Source organism: Mus caroli, unplaced genomic scaffold (genome assembly GCF_978045245.1).
Source record: "Mus caroli unplaced genomic scaffold, Mus_caroli_1 scaffold_6, whole genome shotgun sequence".
NCBI lineage: Eukaryota > Metazoa > Chordata > Mammalia > Rodentia > Muridae > Mus > Mus caroli.
In genome coordinates, this window is record NW_028227261.1 from 125831398 (window position 1) to 125855935 (window position 24538).

Genomic DNA, 24538 nt, shown 5'->3' on the forward strand with positions numbered 1-24538 from the left:
AGAAATGGAAAAGGCTTAATAGATTAATCTTGGAAGGAGACAAAACAATATAGGCAAAGCACACTGGTTACAGAGAACATGAAGCCTTATTAACCCAAACAGATGCAATCAGGGTAAAAGTTGGAAGCTCAAAGTCAGAATTAAAAATATAAATCACTCATTAAGCTTTAAAAACTCACAAAATCACAAGATCATATGTATTAAACAATTTCTAATCGTCAAAATAAATTTTCCAAGATTTCGACGTTTTCTTTGAGGTCTCAACATCCTAGATTGCCACTAAGATAGCTTCGACGGTTTAAAATACCCCTTTCACCTACTGAAGGACTCTCACTCGGTGATGGGAATACAAATACTTTCCCCATTTAACCAGGAAGTTTCAGAGAATGTACTGTTTCCCCTGAGGAGTGGAAGTGGTGTGGAGACTCTTGCTAGTGTGTGCTACTTCTCCCATCAGACCCAGGCACAATTAGAGCCACACCCTTTTTATTTATTTATTTATTTATTTAAGATGTAAGTTCCAGATTAGCTGCTCTTGTGCTGGGCTGCTGACATTCTCCCTTCTGAGCAATACATGATGTTCATGTCTAGGATCAGCAACTTTCTTTCTTCTGTGCTATGTAGATGTGTTGATAAAGAAGACAGGATACTGAAATGAAAATGCATGACAATTAAGAAGAGAATGTTCAGTGTATACTGTTTAATAGCGTGTCTTAACACTTTATACTAAAGTATACTTTATAAATAGTAGAGCACATATAATTCTATTTCTATGTAGCGCTATGGAAATTAAACAGTAACAAAAGGTTCCATGTTTTAAAATGACATAATACATTTTCTCACATCTTTTAAAAATGGATGTTTAGTTGGATACCTATGTTTTATACAAACTATTTCTTGACCAATTTTAAGAATGAATGCTGTACATATACAAAGTGAATTAAAAACATGTTCTTTTTTTGAGCAACAACAAGTGATTTATAAAACTAACATGTTTGACAAAAAAACCCAGAAATTAAAAAAAAAATTTTTACTCATTGTCTTTATTTACTCATTTTGAATTGTTACTAAAATAGTCTATCTCAAGTTCTAAATACACAGGAATGAATAATAAAACCTTATTTTTGAGAATCCACTTTTTAAAACATGTACAATAAAGTAGAAAGATTTTTAAAAATGCCTGTCTTCAAATACAAAAACACTGTGAAATGTTATTCAGTTTGCATCATTTCTCTAATAATTTACTGAATAGTCTACACGTAATCATACATACATAAAAATTAATGAATATTTAAGCCATGTATTCTAGGTGAGAGAGACAACTGTTATTTTCTTTTAACTTTCCACAATACTGATATTTACCTTAATATCTATGCCTCTAAAATAGCTTAGGGTTTTAAGATGAGAAATACTTAGAATTTCTCTTCTTAAGTACTATAATATATTATAGTACTTTCAGTGGGTAGGGTTTATGCATTTTCTAATAGCAAAAGTGGCTCAATGGGTTTATCTCTGCATATCTAGTAACTGCATCTGTAGATGTGTGGGAACACCTGGCCCTCTGGAATGTTACCAGCCAAAGCCAACAAGCTAAATACTGGCCACACAACAGTGAGTCACCGAGCTGCCTCTGGAACCATTTCTTTTGCATTTACTGTCCAAATGCAAGCTCATCACAGAAGAGCGACTACTTAAATGAACTGAAAAGCCTACCCTGTAGAAGAATTGATAAAGAAAAAGAAACATTGTATCTTGGTTAACAGATACTGAAAACTACATTTCCAATTACAATCACAATGTAAAGGTTTTTCCACTGCCTAAGAAAATCATTTATATATTTACATTAGCATGATTTATGTAGCGTATACAAAACATTTACATGCAGTCTAATGAAAATACAAAACACACAAAAATAAGTTTCACCTGCACTCTCAGCATCAGGCTTAGCTAGCAAAAAGTCAAGAGTATACTTTGTATCTCTATGACACGGTATTCACTTGGGTGGGTATGAGATAAGTAGCAAAACTCAAGCGATTACAATCACAATTTTCAACTGCAACCATTGAATTCATTTAGTATAGATTAACTAGGAAGCGTTTACTGGAGTGTTGCTAATGTGTCACTGTAGTGCTTAGATTACACAAAGAATTCAAAATGTTTTAAATATACCATTATATAAGTAATATTAAGAGATCTGATTATGACAAGAAAAAATGTGTCACATGTTACTCAAAATCATTTTATACATGGTTAATATTTTTAAGAATGAGATTCTTTTTCAAAAGTAATTTTGTGTGAGGAGGCTCTTTCTATCCAGTATTCACTCCTGTTTTTCCATAAATCACCAGTGTGGATATGAGGACATAATTTAACTTATGCCAAATGCTTCTTCACATGTTCATGATTCACCATCTTAAAATCTATCATCTCTTTATCCAGATATTTAGCTGTCAAGGAAAGCAGAGATAATTTAGTGACCACCAGGGGGCATCAGGTCCTCTGGGTGTCCTAGCCAATCAATTTCACCCTTGGAAAATATACATTTTATTATATATATGTATAATAAAACCCTATTGCTAATTTTAGATTTCTTCTTTATATTTGTATCCATCTGCCAAAAGCCTTCATAAAAATATTGTTATGTAACCAACTTAATTTTACAGATGCCAAGTTAACAGAATAGGCTAAAGGAAGCCTTAAAAGGTAAAATATGTTTCACAGAAATCTCTCAATGATTTTAATGGTAAGCATCTGAGCACTTGTAGCCTCAGGTTGAAGGCGTGGGTAGCATTTTTTTTCCTTACTTCCCACCTAGTTCTCTGCAAATCTTTTAACCTAGAAATTTTCCTCCCTTGAAAGAGTGTTCTGGTCCTGGGTCTCTCAATAGAGCTCGTCTTTTAAGAAACTTTTAACTCTCTAACTTGAAGAATGTATCAGAGACTCCTTCTCAGACTATGCATATGCCACATTTAATACAACAACTGGAATAGTAAAGAGCAAAGAATGGCTGGCTAATCTTAAGGGCCCTGTAAAAAGATCTAAATAATTAGGGACTTGAATATCTCATCTTAGTACAGAAAGGCTTCTGTTATGAACAGTGAAATGCATGCATGGTGCCCCCTAGTTGCAAAATTGAAATTCTATTGGCAGGATCTTCTCCGTGATGCTGAAGGCTGTGCCTCACAGTATGCATTGACCTGATCAGTGTTTGCCCTCTGAGAAGAAACAGTCATATTTGTACAAGACAAAAACAGTCCTGGAAGGAGAGGATCTTCACTCAAATGTGTCTGGATATCAACAATGTTGGAAGTGCCAGCAGATCAGAATAGTCTGGCTGAGAATAAAATGATCCCAAGTTCCTGAGAAATGTGTTCATGCAAGGAAAAATCCAGGACTGGGCTTGAAATTTGTTGGCTAAAGTCCTGAATTTTGGATTCAAGGCCTCAGAACCTAGCAACTTATCTGTCCCCTGACTCCACACACGGAGATGTTCTGGGTTGCCAGAGGCCAGAGGCCAGGGAATCGTTATCCTTCTTATTTAGGAACTGCATTTTTTAGTTACCATAACACAACAAAGAGTCCTGTTCTTGGAGTTACTAATCCATTATTTACTTCTGTTTTTCTTCTTTTCACCCTTTTCTTTTTTAGTCTTCCCTTTTTAACTTATTTGGCAAACAAAACATGACAAAACACTTCAGAATTCTTTATATAATAAAACAAACAATAATAACATACATGTTCACAGCATGAGTACTCAGATATATTAACAGCAAACCCGAGAATACAGCAATGGTGACCTTATAAAGTGTGTTCATACAGAAATAAGCCACAGAGTAAAGGTTGTCAATGCATGTCTCTAGACAATCTTTTATTGGTGTGACTTAATTGTTCTGAGGCTTACTGCCTCCATCTGCTAATCTAGGCCTTGTCCAGGAAGCTCCTAGCCTCTGTACTATCAATCCCTAAAATGTCTTTAGCCTCTGAAACTTACTGCTGAATAAATTCAGCCTTTCTAGCCCTTTCTGAACTCAGGCTGGATGGTCAACTCATTTGTTCTGGCCCCAAATTCCTCTCCACATTAATTGACTGGAAGTGGCTTCTTTTAACTTCTGCCTGTATTGCCCTGCTTGGCCTCATACTAACCATGGCAATGTGTTCTAATCATCTGGCTCCTTCTCATTCTCTGGATCATTCTGTCTTCACCTGCCATTCTCCCTTCATCTTGCCTCTGTAAAATTCTCCAGGTAAAACTGCCTTCTCTTCTCTCCCTCTGCACTTTTCCCTCTTACATTGCCTCTATTTCCTCACAGAGTTGGGCATATCCTATCTTGTCCAATCTTTCTCTGATTCGTCATTTTGTCAGCCTCTCAATTAGACATCACTTTCAAACATGGGTACTTCCAACTACCTTCATTGTTTGGGATTAAAGGTGTGTACTAAGGGTGGGCCTCATTCCAGCCAGATCAAACAGACCTACAAGGTCTTTAGATGTGATCAGAGGAGCCATGCTGCTGGATTAAGACTCCTCTACACATTTCAAGTTGTTAACTGTGTTCATCAACTTAGTAACACCTATAGCCCACAGAAACACTGCATGAGACATCCCAAGCCTTTTGACCAAATCCACCAAGAAATGGCATTGGATCACCACCTCATTCATAGATACCTAAGGAACAGAGCTCTTGAGAGTGAAAATATACAACCAAAACATTCTTTATTGAAGAAGTTCCAACATTTTCATCTAAGCTCACAATTTTTACACACCAAGTCAATATTGTATGCAGCAAGACAATGCATAAGATGAATTCAAACATCTAAGTCTTCACACAGTTCATTCTTTCATTATTTTAAAAGGTGTAATAATGAAAGTTATAGCAACGCGATTGTTAAAGACAGTGCTGCTCATTTAAGCTTGGGATGAAAACTTGAAAGAAAATTGAACTCACATATAAAAGATTATTATAACGGAACACCATAGGGACAGATAAAGTTTGAAGAGATGGCCCTTTTCATGACTGATAAGCTTTGAAGTCTTGCACTATGGTGAATAAATGCTTCTCTCTCTTCCTCCTCCTACTCCCTATCTTCCCTTCTCTCTCTCTCTCTCTCTCTCTCTCTCTCTCTCTCTCTCTCTCTCTCTCTCTCTCTCTCTCTCTCTCTCTCTCATATGGTGCACCTCAGAGCACCTAGTTTACTTTTATACACTAATCTCTTCTGGAAACACACACACACACACACACACACGAGTGCACACACATGTGAGTGTCACTACTACCACCAAAAATCCAATACCTTACCAGTTTCTAAGTATTCATTCTCCTTAGCATGATGCAAGCACAGTGCCCACAATTGAAATCGCATTATTTGCTTCTGGAGATTCCTTCTAAGCCTCTTCCAGAGCCTTTTGTTGGTTTCTTCCAGTAAGAATTACAGTTTGTGAAATTTCAGCTTACAATATTTCAGCACCAGGGAGGTTAACCATTCCTGATTGTAATGTTGGGTAGGCCTTGGAGAATTTGAATGTTAGAATTTTGATCTTTCAGGACTTGCCACGGTCTTTTGAGATTATGATTGGGGCCTCTGTCCTTCACCCAGTCAGGTCTATCAGTTGCCTCTGCTTGCTCAAGTTTGTCTTGGGCTCCTCTATTCATTTTGTTCTTTACTAGTTTTCATAACCCAACAGTAATACTTTTACTTACACTATTCTTGTGTCTCTGACCTGAAGGTTTGACATGAAGACAGAGGAATTTTAATTTAAGTTTAGTGGTCCCCACATCACTGCTTGAATATGCACTAAATACTAAGTCGTTGAATAAATTAATAAATAATTTTCAATTAGTTTCCCACATAATTTATCATTATCTCTTAAAGGTTACTTCTACCGAAATGTTTGGCAAAGACATTTCCTCCCATTTAGATTATCTAGAGGCAAGATTTTTGGCAGTGCCATTAGTAATAACAATTCAAGTATACAGATTACTAGAGTCTCTAATATGTAACATTCAAAAGAGGAAAAATATATCTGAGGATGTATATTCATTTTTAAAGAGAGCTATAAATATTAAAACAGGGAAGATAATTATTAGGGAAATGGGAGAATTAAACAGGATAAGTTCTCATTATAAATGCTTAGTGCATTAATTAAAAAAAAAGAATCCCTGGCAGAATGAAGTCAGGCAGCTCATCTCAGATTGAGCTGGGCTGCTTAGAAGTGAAGGATGCTAACAAAGGCATAGATCTTAGCTCATAAAAACTATCCTTTATCACCCAATTTCTTAAAAATAAGTCGCATAAAAGCCCTAGAGCAGGGGCTCTTTAGAAACCTCTAGAATAAGCATAAGCAATGTTCTGGTGCACTTCCCAAACACAACCCTCAGAGAAAGCCCAGTTGAAAGCATTCAGATCTCATATGGGCAGCACATTGAAATACTCCAGGAAGCGTTTTAGGGCTTCATCTTCAGCCAGTTGATTTACTTATTCATTTAATCATTATAATATGTCCTCAGAGTTGGGGAACTTGCTATTGAGCATCACTCTTCAATATACACACATTGTGAACTTTATGCACAAATAAAAACTTTACAGCCACATTAAGATATAAATGAATAGGCATATGTTTTAATAATTATTTTTGTCTAGAGTAAGATATGAAAACTGTAATTTCAATGTATGGAAATAGTCCAATTTCTAATTCTCTGGATCACATGTGTTTAATGCTTTTCTCTGCTGGAGAATATATGTCAGAGTATCCCCAAAATCCTTTTATAAGCATGGCTTGCATAAAGAGAGGGGGATGAATTTGTGCATAACTAACCTACTTCAAAGGGATGAAAAGACCTCTGATCCAGGACTCACATCCAGGGGACTACATTGGAGAGCAGCATTTTTCAGGTGGGGTGTGTTCAACACCCACACATGATAAGTTTATCTCCCATGGAGATAATGGGATACCACAATGGATCCTTGTTTAATTCATCTGAAGTGAGGCCTTGGCTTGTGCTCTCAACATGATAATAAAACCCTGAAACTTAAGAAAAATTTAAAAAAAAAAAGCTTTTATTTAAAAGAGTTGTGAAATTGTAAAAATTCTACAATTTTCCCAGAAACTGCAAAAATACAATATGCATTAAATAAATGATACATACCTATGCAAATCAAATAATATAAAGTGCAACATTTATGATTAGTTGGTTTTATTTCTCAAATATTCTTCAGGTTCCAACAAGTTGCTGAATGTGCTGAGAGCTCATTCCAGTTGAAGAATGACTTTGTGCTGTAAGGAAAGACCACAACAGATTAACCCACTTATACTCTGAAATATACACTTGGCTGCTCATTTACTCATTAAAAACATTAAAATAGTTTCCTTTAAACTATTTTAATAAACTAGTTTGTTTATTCCTTACTACTATTTTGGGGTTAGGAGTGTATTCAAGATCTCATATATTCCAGGCAGTTGTTCCAACTCTGCTTTGCAACCCAGTGTGCCACACTATTACATACAATGCTTCTGTAATATTCATACATAGAGGTTTTGATAGGATCATATATTTTTCTTTCTCTGGAATAAATTCCTATTCTGGGTTTCTTTCAGTTGTTGTGGTTAAAACAGAGGAAACTTAACGAAGGAAAGAGTTTGTTAGTTTTATACTTCCAGGCATATCAGTGACTGAAGTCAGGACAGGAACTTGAAGCTGAAATGATTGAGGAATGGCTTACTGACTCATTACCAACCATGCTTAGTTTGTTCTCTTACAGAGCCCTGGATCATGTGCCTGGGGAAGAGAACCACCCACAGTGGACTGGACCCTCCTGCATCAATTAACAATCAAATAATTCCCTACAGACATAGTCACAGGCCAGTCTAATCCAGGTAATCCCTCAGTTGAGACTTTTTTCACTAGTGACCCTATGGAATTGACACATAAAGCTAACTACAATGACACCCAAAAACATATTTTATGATATGTCACACAGCAAAAATATATCACCAAAGTAATGTTTCCATGTATTCTGTTCTGTCCAGCAAAATCAGTTTCTTTGTGTCTTTGTTGAGATATTCTATAATCACTGTTTATTTTTCACCACCAACTTTAGGTATTCAGTGATTTCTTACTATGATATTAATCTCCATACCTCCCTTGTATCATGATGGTCAAAACTTTCAGTCTGATAACTTGTCATCTGTACAAACTCTTTGGTGAGATGTCTCTGTCTTTCTTGCCCCAGTTTTTTAAATTAGATGTCTTAAATAACTAAGTTGTTGAGATTTCTGTATGTATTATAAATATCTGGTTTACCAAGATATCCTGGTTTCTAGTTTTTCAATCTCTTTACTGAATCTTGTATATGGGAAAAAATTAGGGTGAAGCTCAATTCAGTACATTGTCTATGGTTTTACATTGGCTGTCAACTCCTCACCTTATATTTGCTCCTTAGGTCTTTACTAAATTCATAGTTTCACAAATGCAATTTAAGTCTGTTATCCACTTTTTATAGATATGATATTTAGGTATGGGTTCTCCCACCAGCCTAGACTCCTGATCATCTAATGAAATTCTTTAAAACACTGCAAACTCAATTACTACCCTTGTGTCTACTTCTCCTTTCTGGTGGATTCTACAAATTCACATTCTGGTGAATTCTACTAAGGCACTTTTCAAGTGTTTTGGGATCTATCTGGGGATCAACAACGTTGAAGTTTAGATATGCAAATATTTTTTTAACTTCTCCACCTTTCATTGAACTGTTATGTCTGCTTATTATTATTATTATTATTATTATTTCCCCTTTCTTCTCATAATGGTTATAGATATTAGAGAAATGTTAATGACTGAATAAAATTTGTCTTCATGGCCCATAAATTCTGCATAGTTGTCCCATTTGTGAGAAAAGAGTATGATGTAAGTTCAGAGAATCATTACTTGGAAATAATAAATGTTGTTAATATGATAAAATTGATTGGAAAACTATTTTTAATCAAAGTACAAGAAAAACTATTTTAGGAAATCATATTCATTGCTAAATCCTGAATAATGAGATGAAGGAAGAAACTAGGCTAAAATCTGAAGAAAGGATGTCCAAGGTCAACAGTACTATTCCTATCAAGTCCCTAAGTTGTCACTGAAGCTGATAGTTTTTAACTAACACACTGAAAGTCAGTGCATCTAAAGTTGAAAAGGAGAGTTTAATACTAATTGGGGGTTAATTGCAAGAGGCCAGGTTAGGTGAATCTTGTAGGCCCAGGCAAGGAGTTTTCGATTAAATGGGAAGGCTTCTTAATTTGAAGCTCTAAATAAGGAAGTAACGTGTCTCTCATTTTAAGCTGTGACTTTGGGTAATGGAGAAAACAACATGAGGAAAACAGGTAGTGAATGTTTTAAGACATCTCAATGACAGATAGTGGAATTATGGGTCTAAATAACAGCAGTGTAGGTATGGGAGCATCTTGTATTTCTACCAATATTTTTCAGTACAGTGAATATGACTTGTAGTAAAATGTAGGGAGGGACTGAGCTATGAAAAGATAAAGATTAAATATTCTGAGAAATTGATTGAATTTACTAAAAATGACAAATTTCTTACAAACTAGGTTAGGTGAGGTGATGAGCATCCATTTGGATTTATTAACTTTAGATGCTTACTGTACAGATTACCAAGTACACAGAGATAGAAGTCGTGGCATCAGAGAAGAGGCTACTTGCACAACTACAAGTACCATGCTAGTAGTTAGAGGCATTGAACTGGACATAGAGAAAGAAGAAAGCAGTGAGTACCCTGAATTTCACTCTTCAGAGTTTGTCAAGAAATAAAGGAAGGAAACATCAAAGAGGAGAGCATGGTGTCTCAGAAGAAAATAAAGCATGTTTCAAGAAAATAAGTGCTCAGCCCTGCCAAACGCTCACCAGACACCAGGCAAGAGAATTTGAAGCAGGCAGATAAGGGAAGGGTTTTACACTGAAACATTAGCAAAGGCAACTTGTATAATTATCCCCATGTTAGCCTAAGCAGAAACTAAAAGAAAAAAATTAGGTTACTTTTTTGAACTAATTTTTTTTTCTTTTTCCCTTCCATTTTGGACTGAAAATCCAGTGCAGCTCTTCGCATGTACTAGGCACATTCTCTACAGCTCACACCACCACACGATCTACTATCTAAGGAGGGCATGGAAACAGAAGATAAATCATGTGATTGCTTATAACGTTTCATGATATTGTAGAATATGTGAGATTGGAAATTAATGGCAATATATTTGAAACTAGTTAGACATATATTTTCCTTATATAAAGAATTTAAAGGTCAGGGTTGCCTTGTGAATAAACTGAAGCCACAGAATCAAGCACTGGGAGGCTCTTGAAACTGAGCCCAAAATGACAACTTCCAAGTTACTAAAATCTATTTAAGATATATTTTTCAGGACAAGGGTTCTGAGCCCTAAGATCTTATGCAAAATGATCTCAAGATAGTGGAAGAATTAAAATTCCCCCACTAAGATCTGAAAACTGAGAACTCCAGTGTGGACATAGAGAAGAGGGCTGCAGTCAGCAGCTATCAAACATGTCAGGATTATCTACAAAGTCCTCCCTACATTAGATTACTGCACAAAACTCCTTACTACAACCAATTAACCTCACATTTCCACTAAACTCAAGGCACCCGAATTCCTTAGCTTCTTGATGTACACTCAATGTAAGTGCATTCATTGTTGACAAAACTACAATGAAGTCTATCTTCTCCAAAGACAGATGCTCTCTTACCTTGTTTGCAAGTCAAGAGGGGAGCAATTGCTAGATTATCTGTGTAATCACTGTATTAGAACCAGTCCTTGCCTTTCTACCCCTGCTGTTGGATGGCTTTTGTTTCTAAAGTTAATAGAATGTCTTCATGCTCCAGGTTCCAGTTGTGAGGAGGTAGATGTATGATGATAGATGTTCCACAGGAATAGATGCAGCCAAAATCAGGGTGCCATGGCTTGTAATCAAGCTTATTTATTTATTTAATGTTTTTATCTACGGTTTTCCCTCCCTCCTCTCCTCCCAGTTTCCTTCTTTCCAACTCCTCCTCTTCTGTTTCTCTGCAGAAAAGGTCAGGCCTCTGTGGATATCAACCGTGGCACTTCAAGTTGTAATAAGAGTTGGAGCCTCGTTTCCTATTAATACTAGATGAGGCGACCAAGTAGGAGGCAAGGGTCCCATAGGCAGGCAACAAAGGCAGGTGGAAAGAGACAACTTCTCTACCCACCATGATTTCCTCCTTCCAGCCATCAAATAGCAGGATAGGAAGCCAGAGCTGGCTGCATCTCTTTATATGCATAAAAATGACCATACATAGGTACTAATGTTATATACATCACAGGCTTACTATCAGTGTAAGTTTATGTGAGTTTCTGTAAGAGGTAGAGATTTTGAGGTTTGTTTGTTTGTTAAATGAAAATATATAGTGTTTTGAAAGAGGTCTAGATGTTGGTTAAGTAAGTGCTTAGATACTGTTTAAGTAAGTACTTATTGTCAAGTAAGTAAGTTAGTTACTTTTATGTTGCTGTGATAAAACACCATAACCAATAGCAATTTCTAAAAGCAATTAATTTGTTCTGGCTAAAGGTCCGGAAGGGTACCGAGGCCATCTTGGTAGGTAGAAATCTTGGACAAGCATGACAAAAAAACATGCTTGGTCAGAGCAGCAAAATCTGATTGGTTGTTTTTATATCTTCTTCTGTTACTTTATTCTACATTTAGTTTATTTCCCTAATCTCTGCCTCCCCCAACCACCCCCCACGTGTGTGTGTGCCTGTCTGTCTGTCTGTCTGTCGTCTGTCAGTCAGTGTCTTTGTATATGGAGAGGATGTGTTGACTGTGAAGCTACTATCCAGATACTTTCTAGATCACAGTTCAAAAGTTTTCAATAACCATGTGAAGGAGAAAGAGAGAGAGAGAGAGAGAGAGAGAGAGAGAGAGAGAGAGAGAGAGAGAGAGAGAGAGAGACAGAGAGAGAGACAGAGAGAGAGACAGAGAGAGAGAGACAGAGAGAGAGAGACAGAGAGAGAGACAGAGAGAGAGAGAGAAGGAACTTTGAAATTAGACCCCAAGCTGCTTCTCTTCCTATCCTGACTCCCCAATAATCACTAACACTTAGGAGGCAGAGGGAGGTGAATCTCAGAGTTTGAGTCCTGCCTGGTCTCCAGAAGACTTCACAGAGATACCCTCTCTAGAAAAACCAGGGCGGGGGGAGGGACAGAGATAGAGACAGAGAAAGATAGAGACAGACACACAGAGAGATTGATTCAGAAGGAGACAAGGAGTGGTAGTCAGTGAATTCTTGCTGTTCTCCAAGCCTCATGTAAGAGTAAAATTTGTCTGAGTATCCCTGAGAATTTTTGGAACACTTAAACCACAGAGATTTCATGATTTTCTTCTCCCAGTTCCCACAAAAAATATTTCCAGAGTTAGGGAAAAAAAAAGGGAAGCCAAGCTGGGTGTGGTGGAATACTCTTTAATGCCATCATTGTGGAGTCAGAGGCAGGCAGATTTCTGAAGTCAAAGACTGCCTGGCAGGTGGAACCCTTTCCCAAGAAACCCTGTTTCAAATAAATAATTAAATAAGCAAGTAAGTAAATAATTACACACATACAAATAAATATGCATGCATACATACATACATATTACAAATAATGAGAACTAAATGGCATGGAGCTGCACAGAGTTTGGATGCCACCTACCCACCCCACCTCCATCACATTCCTGTACTATCATACATGTAAAACATACATGCACACACAACATAAACATGTACAGCTGCCTACTATCACACTAATGCACACAGACAAACAGACAGACAGATGACAGATATGCTCCCACTCATATGCACATATGAACACACACACACACACACAAGGATATATTTTGAAGTTAAGTTAAATAGACAATAAACTAACAAGAAATCAAAATCAAAAAACTTTCTGAGGTAAACATACTGCTGCCAATACATTCACAGAACAAGAAATTAAACACACACATAGACACACACACACCTTTCTTTTAATTTGGAGGGAAATAAATGAAATCTCTGTGATCTGTCACGTGCAGATCACAGGTATAGGAAATCTGTCATCTAGAGAAACAATATCTCAATGTTCTCTCTGTCAGCAGGGCTTATTGCATTTTATATAAACTTTGTGTTAGCATGTATGACATTGTTCTCCAGACGAAAGGTATTTTCAGTATTAGGCCCCTTTTCTGACTATTCAGGCATAAGTTGCATTATAACACAACCTAAGACACTACTGCATTAAATTATATTTTCCTGGATTCCATTGTGGCCACCATGTCAAAGTTTTCAATATATTTTGTCTACTATCTCACCGTTAACTCTCATCTACTTTTAAAGAATGTTTTATAACTCTAGTTTTAATATCTTGAATCAGACTAAGTTCTAATATTTTGCTTTTATGAAAAAAATATATAAAAGGGACAGAATTAATGGTGCCTGCTCATTAACTGTCTATGACATTTTGCATTAAGTCAAGTTTTACAGATATAAATCTTTGGGAAATATTTTCCTAGTTATTTTCCCAGTTCTTTTTGTCACCAAGAACTAGATGTTAAGATGGTATTGCTAAAGACACTGCTCAAACCTTGTCTATAAACAAGAAAAATCATAAAAAAACCAAGCTGGAACTAACCTAGAGAACAGGAGGCTCTACAAACGATAACCCTGACCCTTCTAGAATGGCAATACACAGCTGTTTTCCATAACATCTTCATGCCTTCAAACCAGTACCTTGTGGGAGACCTCTATACATTATTGGAGAAATCATGCTCTGAGTGCTTGATGTGTAGCAATCCCTCTCTTTGCACCACAGCTTCTGGGTGCTGGTGATGAGGTAATACTTCTCAAAATATTTCACCATATACAATTATAGCTAACTTTTATGCACAAACTAAACATCACTCATTGTCCCACTAAAGCACAGATTTCAATTGACTGATGCTTAATGACAGCTGATTAAGCCCCAGCCACAAATTCTCTGTTCAGTTTATCACATGAACAGAAGAACTCTCAAACTTCCTTCGGAAACTTCCAAGCCAGGGCTGCGTTGTCTGTACTCCTCTTAACTTTCTTTGAAGTACCTAAACAACAACCCATTAAGTTCACAGCACTCTGGATATATGCCCAGGAGAGGTATTGCGGGATCCTCCGGTAGTTCTATGTCCAATTTTCCGCCAGGAAACCGCCAGACTGATTTCCAGAGTGGTTGAACAAGCTTGCAATCCCACCAACAATGGAGGAGTGTTCCTCTTTCTCCACATCCTCGCTTATGAACTAATCAGTACCCCGGAGCTCTTGTCTCTAGCTGCATATGTATCAAAAGATGGCCTAGTCGGCCATCACTGGAAAGAGAGGCCCATTGGTATTGCAAACTTTATATGCCCCAGTACAGGGGAACGCCACGGCCAAAAAATGGGAATGGATGGGTAGGGAAGTGGGGGGGAGTGTATGGGGGACTTTTGGGATAGCATTGGAAATGTAATTGAGGAAAATACGTAATAAAAAAATAATAAGTTCACAGGCACTCAGCGACTCTTACACTTCCAAGTGCTTCTAGAGTCTTCCCCGCAAAGGTATGCTCAGGCACATTAGAGCAACTAACTACTCACTGGTACCAACTTCTGTCCTAATTTGCTTTTTGTTTCTGTGGACAATACCATGAGTCCATCATCAAAGGACACAATATGGGGAGGAGGGTTTATTTTAACTTACAGGATACAGTCCATCATCAAAGGAAGCCAAGGCAGGAATCTAGGGGCAGGAATTAAGGCTAAGACCATGAAGGAATGCTGCTTACTAGCATGCTTATTCAGCTTCCTTTCTAGTCTGTCTCAGGCCCAGCTGCCCAGGGGATGGCACATTTCACAGTTGGTTGGGCCCTCCCATATCAAGTAGCAATCAAGAGAATGATGGACTGACATGCCAACAGGCCAATAGACAGAGGCAAGTCTTCAGAACTCCGTTGTCACGGGTATGTCTAGATTTGTGTCCAGTTGACAAAATTCTCATGATGACAACTATCAAATTAGTAGTCTTTGAGCAATGTACTTTTATTCATATATTGCCTACTCTTGTAAATGACTCCTTAGGCCAGGTCAGTTTGAACAACAATAGCTACACAATCTCATTCTGTTCCACAGATATCTGCTTCATCAAATAATTCCTCCACAGTGCTTTATTTATCAAAACTTCCTGTGTGATTGAAAAGCTTCAATTCTTACACTAGGTTTTCCTATGATATTTTATACATTCTTCTATGTCTTAGTCACACTGCTGATTTGAAAGGAATTTACATTCTTTCTTGTAATTTCTTTCAAATAATATGAAACTCGGTGTGTACTGATTTACTCCTGAGTAATCTATGTAATGTAGACATTTATAAAGAAACATTTCGTCCCCTTTCTGACATGGCCTACTATGTTATAACCTAGACTGGCATCAGACTTAAAGCACTCCTCCTGCCTCATCTACCTACATACTAAGATTGCAGGAGGATGCCAACATACCTCACTTTTCTGAGATTTATAAAATTGTTTAATAATCATCATAATACCTTCCTGATTTATACATACTAATTCATCTCTTCAAATATGAATTAGTTGTGTAAAATATGTCCAAATTTTTACTTATTATTTATTTATTTATTTACAATTCAGATTTTATTACCTCCCTTTCCTCGGTCCACCCTCTGACTGTGCCACATCCCATACCTCCTCCCCACCCACCTGTCTCCACAAGGATGTCCCCACCCTCCAACTCCCACCCAACCAGACCTCTAAACTCAATAGGGCCTCCAATCTCTTGACTGTTAGATACATCTTTTCTGACTGAAATCAGATCCAGAAGTTCTCTGCGGTATATGTGTTGGGGGCTTCAGACCAGCTGGTGTATGCTGCCTGATTGGTGGTCCAGTGTTTGAGAGGTCTCAGGGGTCCAGGTTGAGACTGTTGGTCCTCCTACAGATTTGGCCTCCTCCTCTGTTTCTTTCCTCCTTTCCCTAATGCAACCACAGCTGCTTCTTTCCATTGGTTGTCCACTGCATCTGACTCTTTCAACTGCTTGTTTGGTCTTCTGGAGGGCAGTCATGATGGGCTCCATAGCCACAATAATAGTGTCAGGCTTTAGGGCCTCCCCTTGAGCTGTATCCCAATTTGAGCCTGTCGCTAGACCTTCTTTTCCTCAGGCTCCTCTCCATTTCAATCCCTGTAATTCTTTCAGACAGGAACAATTATGGGTCAGAGATGTGACTGCGGAATGGCAACCCCTCCCTCACTTGATGCCCTGTCTTCCTGCTGGAGGTGGGCTCTAAAAGTTCCCTTTCCCTACACTCCAGCATTTCATCTAAGGTCCTCCCCTTTGAGTCCTGAGAGCCCCTTACCTCCCAGGTCTCTAGTGCATTCTGGAGGGTCCCCCCAACCTCCTACCTCCTGAGGTTGCCTGTTTCTTTTCTTTCTGCTGGCCCTCAGGACTTCAGTCCTATTCCCTCACCTAATACCTGATCAGTTTCCCCTGCCCCCTCCCCCCACCAACTCCATTCATTTTCCCTTCCAGGACTCTTTCTCTTTCCTCACTTGTGATTGCTTTCTTCTCCCTGTCAAGTGGGACTAAGTGTCCTTACTTGGGCCCTTCAGCTTGTTGAACTTTTTGAGTTCTATGGACTGTATCTTGGGTATTCTGTACTTTTTTTTTTTTTCTAACATCCACTTATTAATGAGTACATACCATGCATTTGCTTTTGGGTCTGAGTTACCTTACTCAGGATGATATTTTCTAGTTCCATTCATTTGCCTGCAAAACTCAGGATGTCCTCGTTCTTAATAGCTGAGTAGTATTCCATTGTGTAAATGAACCACATTTCTGTATCCTTTTTTCTGTCATTGAACATCTGGGTTGTTTCCAGCTTCTGGTCATCAAAAACAATGAACTATGAACATAGTGGAACATGTGCCTCTGTGGGATGGTGGGGCATCTTTTGGGAATATTCACAAGACTGGTATTGCTGGGTCTTCAGGTAGATCTATTTCCAATTTTCTGAGTAAACGCCAGATTGATTTCCAGAGTGGCTATATCAGTTTGCATTCCCACCAGCAATGGAGGAGTGTTCCTCTTTTTTCACATCCTCTCCAACAAGTGTTGTCACCTGAGGTTTTGATTTTAGCCATTCTGATTGGTGTAAGGTGGAATCTCAAGGTCCTTTTGATTTGCACTTCTCTCATCACTAAGGACTTTGATACTTTCTTTAGGTGCTTCTCAGCCATTTGAGATTCCTCTGTTGTGAATTCTCTTGGTTTAGTTCCATGCCCCACTTTTTGATTGGGTTGTTTGGTTTTTTTGTGGTAGCTTCTTGAGTTCTTTATATATTCTGTATATTAGTCCTCTATCAGATGTGGGGTTAGTGAAGATTTTTTCCCAATCTGTAGGTTGCAGATTTGTCTTATTGACTATGTCCTTTGCTTTACAGAAGCTTTCCAGTTTCATGAGATCCCATTTATCAATTCTTGATCTTAAAGCATGAGCAATTGGAGTTCTCTTTAGGTAATTTCACCCTGTGCCAATAAGTTCAAGGCTCTTTTCCACTTTCTCTTCTATTAGATTCAGTGTATCTGGTTTTATTTTGAAGTCCTTCATCCATTTGGACTTAAGCTTTGTGCAAGGTGGCAAATATGGGTCTATTTCATTTTTCTACATACAGATAGCCAGTTAGACCAGCACCATTTATTGAAGATAAATTCTTTTTTTCCACTGTATATTTTTGGCTTCTTTGTCAAATATCAAATGTCTGTAAGTGTGTGGTTTTATTTCTGGGTCTTCAATTCTATTCCATTGCTCAATATGTTTATCTCTGACCCAGTACTATGCAGTTCTTATCACTATTGCTCTGTAATATAGCTTGAGGTCAGGGATAGTGATTTACTCAGTCATACTTATTTATATGATTCAAAAATTTGCTCCACTTTAAAATGTTACATACCGTGATTAATCAGACAATGTCCATATTGTCCTTGGATTTATATTTGACTATATAAACAGCTATATACTAGTGTGAGTCTTCCAATTTTTATACTTTTGAATTCTATTCTATTTCATTGACTTATTTTTCTCTTTTGATATCAAAACTAGATTTTTATTAGAAATGCTCTCTGCTAAGCAATTTTTATAGATAATTTCATAAGTGTCATAAATTTTGTTTTGTTGATTACAAGTCATAATCTCAATTTTGTTATTGACAACTGTGTAAATGTGTAAAGGTCATGTTGGATAAATGGAAAGACAGTTTACAGGATAAACTGCTTATGTCACAAGTATAAATAAGTACCTGATCACATATTGCACACGTGTAATGAGCAGGGTGCAACAGCAGCATGCCCATTATGTCACCAGTACTGAGGAAAGCAGACACAGAATTAACTCAGGGGCTTGACACCCAGCCAGTCTAGCTGAGAAATGTGAACTCCAGGTTCAGAGAGAAATGTATCATCAGGTGAAGAGCCATACCTCTGGCATTTGGCTGTGCATGAATAAGTATATCCATTGACACACACACACATACACACACGAGAGAGAGAAAGAGAGAGAGAGAGAGAGAGAAAGAGAGGGAGGGAGAGAGAGAAAGAAAGAGAGAGGGAGGGAGAGAGAGAGAGAGAGAGAGGACTGTTGGGATTTTGATTGATCTTGTATTAACTTTATAAAAATGTTATCTAGAAAATCAACCTATTTCTGATATTGATATTTCGGGTCTTTTTCTCAAGGTAAAGATTATCCATATCAACCAGTTATGCATCTGTGGGTTCACCCAACCACACATTGGAAAAACTCAACAACATCAACAAAACAACTTTACGTCCACTGAACATGTACGCACACTTGGTTTTGTGTCTTTGATCTAATGACATACAATGCAATAGCTATTTACAGAACATATGTACTTCTCAGGAAATACAGTAAACTTAGAGATGAAAAAAATATGGAAGGGTTGTGTAAGCCATACAGAAATACATGTTACCTAAAAGATGCATTCTTTCAGGGAAAGCTACTCATAGAAGATTGTAGTCAATCTCTGCTGACACTGGGAGATGACTATGTTCCTTTGCCTAGATTCCATACTTTTTATAATATTGTAGTTTATAGATTTTTAGAAGATTTAAATTGTTTTATCACGTGTATATTTGTAATATATTTGTAATATGCATGTTTCTGTGTGCAGCTATATGCACATGAATGCAGATGCCTTTAGCGATCAGAAAAGGGTGTTGGATACTCTGGAGCTGAGGACTGAGGTGGTTGTTAGCCATCTGATAGGAGTGATGAGGACCAAACCTGTGCTGTTTTCATGAGTAGTATGTGTTTGTTCTAATATGCTTTCTGTTGTGATAAATCTCCTGATCAAAAATAAGTTTTGAAAGAAAGTGTTCATTTGGTTTATACTTTCAGATTAGAGTAAGCTATTGAAGGAGTCAGGAACAGAACTTAAACATAAACTGAAGCAGAAACCGTCAAAACACGGTGTTTACTGGCTCACTCTCACCCTCTCTCTTCCTTTCTGTTAGCTTTTCTTATACAAGTCATTCCCATCTACCCAGGTATGGAGACATGCACAAAGTGCTGGGCTCTCTTACATTGATTATCAGTCAAGATGTCTTTCAGACATAGCCACAGGCCAATCTGTTCTGAGAAATTCCTCAACTGAGCATCCTTTTTCCCACATGACTCTAAGTTGGTGCATAACAAAAAGGAGAGGCCCTTGGTCCTGTGAAGGCTCAATGTTCCAATGTAGGGGAATGCCAGGGCTGGGAGTCGGGCAGACTTGAGTGGATGGTTGGAGGAGCAGTCTCATAGAAGTAGTGGGGTGGGGGATAGAATATGGAGTTCCCAGGAGGAGAGGACCAGGAAAGGGAATAATATTTGAAAGATAAATATATAAAATATCCAATTAAAGAAAACAAACAAACAATCATCACAGAACTCTGTAGTTCTGAACTATCTTTTGAGCTTTAATTTGTAGTCTTTAATTTGAGAGTGAAATAGTCATGATTCAGTTCACGTCTCTCTAATTTCTTTATAGGATAATTATGAAAGAAATTTTGAATGTTTTTCAAGAATTTTGCAATGTATTAAGCTTTATTTTAAGTTTTTATTACAGTATTCTTTAGATTATATGGGTATTTACTTATTTATTATATTTATGGAGAAATTTTAAAAGTAATTTCCCCAATATTAAAAGATTTTCTTTTTTATTTTGTCTGATTCATTAATTAAACTCTCCATAATAACATTCAATCATAGAATAGGTCTGATTACTGTCATTTGTAGTATAATCTTCATATTATGCTGTATATTTTGGATAGCTGTGCTATCAGAGTTTAACATTTAGGTTCTCTATACTATTTACATTATTTATTAATGTTGAGTCTTATTAAACTTCTTGACTCTAAAACCAAAGCTACATGGCTGAAGCTGCCAAGTTCTGCTACTTGCTGGGACTAGAACATGGTCCCTTGTTCTTTTACATTATCACCAGCTTTCCCTATTCCAATTATCTCACTACCAAAGTTTGGCTGTCCTGGAACTTGCTCTGTAGATTGACTTGAACTCAGAGATCCACATAAGTCTGCTTCTTGAATGCTGTGATTAAAGGGGTGTACTACCATGCCTGAATCTAAACTTTTTCCTACTTGGAACTTGCTCTGTACCAGGCAGGCCTTGAACACAGTGATCTGCTTGCCTCTGTCTCCTGGGATTAAAGTCAAGCACTCTTGGGTCTGGATCTAAGCTTTTCATGGTCACTATTCCTCAATATCCAAATCAAAATGTCTGGATCCTCTGTTTCTGGATTATAGTTTTTCCAGATTAAAAATCCAAATGAAAGTGATAATCAGATAATAATACACTTTCTATTCCTTGTTAAATGGCAAATAATAAGCTTAAGTGGGTGGGATCCTGTCCCAAAGTCACCATTCCCTTAATATCTTTATCTCTCCAACACAGGATTTAGCCCCATTGTACTTCCTGCTACCCTTTCATGACTTGACCCACAGATTTTGTATTTTTTTTCTTTCTAAACTTGTTATCCTTGATTAGTCTCTCTTCATGAGACTAAACTGCACTGCAAAGTATAATCTGCATTGTCTTATGACCTCCTTTGTCAATGCAATTAATTTGAGTCTCTTTGCCTGAGCCTCAGGCAGACTCCAGACAAGGTCAACAAACAGCCACACTCTCCACTAAAATATCACAAGAACTTTCTCTCAGTCATGCTAAATTTTTTCTCCTTTAAAGCCTCTAGAGCAAAGCTTCCACAGTTCAACTTTCTCTCAGCCACAAGGTTTTTCACATTCCTACTAGAATCGCCCATTAAGCCACTCTTAAAGCATTCCACTACTTTCAGAATCTAAAGTTCTGAAATCTGTATCCTTCCAAACAAAAGCAAAGTCAGGCCTACCACAGCAACACTCCACTCCTGGTACCAGCTTCTGTCTTAGTTAGGTTTCCATTGCTGTAAAGAGATACCATGACCAAGACAACTCCTATGAAGGACAACATTTAATTGGGGCTAGCTTATGGGTTCTGGGGTCCAGTCCATTATCATCATGGCAGAAATCATGGCAGCATCCAGGCAGGCATGGTGACTGAGAGTTGTACATCTTGTTCCAAAGACTGCTAGGAGAAGGCTGGCTCTCACATGACTAGAAGGGTCTCAAAGCCCATCATCACAATGACCAACTTCTTCCAATAAGGTCATACCTACTGCAACAAGGCCACATTTTCTAATAGTGCCATGACCTGGGCCACACATATTCTAACTAAGATACTCTGGAAATTTTTAGTAGTGTCAATATTTTTTGTGGCTCTGGTGCTATAACCCAGAAGTATTTAATATACACATCATTGATGCCATTAGTTTTTAGTGAACTAAAAGTAACTTACTAACTTATATTTTTATTTATGTATACCACTATTTTCAAGTAAAACAAAACAAAAACAAAAACAAAAAACAAATTAGCTCTTAGAAAGTAACAGTTACCTCCTAGAAGGTAACTAGGAATTTTTCATTGTAAATTGAAGAAGAGATAGAAAAATAAAGGGGAAAATGTACAAGTAAACCTCGTAACATATCTGCATGTACATTTTCTCTCCCTCTGGCCTGCTTTACAGTGTAATCACAGCAATGCCTCACTGCATATGTCTGGGCTTTAGAAAATGCCACCTATTCTGGGTGACTTTCTCGATTTCTGCTATGACTTTTCAGTTAAACATACAAATAGTTATTAAATACCATGTCCTTTGTTCATTCTTTGTTTTACCTCCAAGAGTTCTGATACCATGTAAAATCTTAGACCCAGGAAATGTCCACTGATATGAATTTTAATTTTTTTCTACTACCAATAGTTCTATAGGCTTCTCAGACATTTATATTCTTCAAAGGCCTAACCTACTGGGATGTTTTTGTTTTTGTTTTTGTTTTTGTTTTCTTCCCAGTACCATAGTAGTGTAGAGAAATAAAACCATCCATTTTGTCTGCTTCCTGATGCTATACTGGTAATAGGACTTAAGAACCCCCAAGGGGACATCCTCGGTATACCATTCTTGTGCTGGCTAGTTGTTGTCAATCAACTCAATCCTAGAAATACCTAGAAAGAGAAACCCTCAGTTAAGGAACTGCTTCCATGAGAGTGGGTTATAAGCATGATTACTGAACATTTTCTTGATTAATTTTTGTTGTGGAAGTGCCTAGATTACTGTGTACAGTGCCACCCTGGGATGGTTGAATTGTATAACAGAAAAAGTCAGTAAGCAGTATTCTTTTTTTATAACTGCTTCAGTTCCTGTCTCAAAGTTTAGTTAAGAACTTGAGATCTTGTTCTGGCTTCCTGAAAGTATGGACTATAACCTATAAGCTAGAATAAGTCCTTCTCTGCACAAATTGCTTTTGTTCATGGCATTGTATAGCAACAGTAGAAAAGCAAAGATGACATTCCTGAACTGTCAGCTTAGAAGCTACTATTATAACTGTCACTCAGGTAATATGATTACACAATACACACACCTCTAATCTAATGGATGAAAAAGGCCTGGAATCCCAACTATTCAAGAGGCTAACACAGAAAGTTCCAGGTCTAACTGGGCACAAAGTGTGTCCACATAAGAATGGGTAACTTAATGATATCATATATCAAAGATATAGGAGGGAAAAAGAGGGCAGGGTTATAGCCCAGCAGGAAAGTAGTTCCCTAGCCTTCATGAGGGCCTAGGTTCAATCAATACACAGCGACACTCACTCCACACAGACAGTACCTAAGAAGTTTTAAATGAAGCAAAACATAAGCCATGTACGTGGAAACATGCTGGTTATCACAGAGGGGAAAATTACAAGGAAAACTGATATAGTGTCTTTCAGAATTTCATGTTTTCTATGCCAGAAAAACCTCAAGATTTGTGCCCTTGTTGTTGTTAATAAAAAAGAAAAAATGTGAAAAAATAGAATACTTTTTTTATACTGTGAGTCAGTAATATTCCAAGGTAAAAATATATCACTTTCTCCCCTTCCTCTTTTTCCCCTCAAACACATCTGTATTTCAGGACATTTCAGGAAGATGACACTAAACATCTTCATAGGTTAATTTCTCCAATATTAAGAACTCTCATTTTCTTCTAGTTCCTCTGATTCTTGCCTTTCTTTTACAGAAGGCTAAATGGGAGCAGGATAAGACAACAGCCTGAGAACAAACTCCACATGGGTATAGACATCAACCATTGTAACTCTGAGGGCCATTTGAAAGATTCTATAATTTACACTTTCTCATCAGAAGAGAATAATTTTCTTGCTCAGTTCATTTCCACCTGAGCGAGAAATTACTGTAAGTTTCATTTGCTACAGTTCTTATCTACGGATGTCTAGCCTATACTCCATCCTGATACATGAAGGGATGTATAACTTCTTTTTAGAATGTAAAGCATACAATGCAGTTCAACAAATATGTATGGATTTGAGATTTCCGACAAATCACATATTCAAAATGTGTGTGATAACACAGACTTCTATTTTCTTTGAGAGCGAGTTTCAATTCTAATTTAAAAACTTAGATTTAGCTACACTTTAACCTTTAACACAAAATTAAAGTAACTGAACAACCATCTATTGTCATGACTATGAACATCCATGAGGTATATTCAAACAACTAAAAATATAAAAATATAAAAATTAAATATTCAAACAACTAAACATCATAGAATTTAAAAAATAATGTTATATTTTAAAATATTCATAAAGCATACTTTAAACATTGTGCAATGCTACTTATATATATATCTATATATTTATATATATGTGTGTATTATATTTATATATTACATATATATAATATAGGAATGTGATCAATATATCCATATAATAATACGTTTCATTCATTTCAGTTTTTGAGGATGTTTGTGATGATATAGGCATTTTGATTCAATATGCAAGATCACAGCTAACCCCTTGGTAGCTTACAGAGCT

At 37.2% G+C, this 24538-nt stretch overlaps 1 long non-coding RNA gene across 1 annotated transcript in view; it reads right to left on the reverse strand.

Annotated features, from left to right (window-relative positions):
• Positions 1-528: 528 nt before the first annotated feature.
• Positions 529-24538, reverse strand: part of LOC110292093 (uncharacterized) — a 108589-nt gene continuing 84579 nt past the window's right edge. Inside the window, exons 4-5 of the long non-coding RNA XR_002377646.2 lie at positions 7146-7273; positions 529-649 (exon numbers count right to left, since the gene is read on the reverse strand). This is a non-coding gene — a long non-coding RNA (uncharacterized LOC110292093). The remainder of the gene's footprint in view (positions 650-7145; positions 7274-24538) is intronic.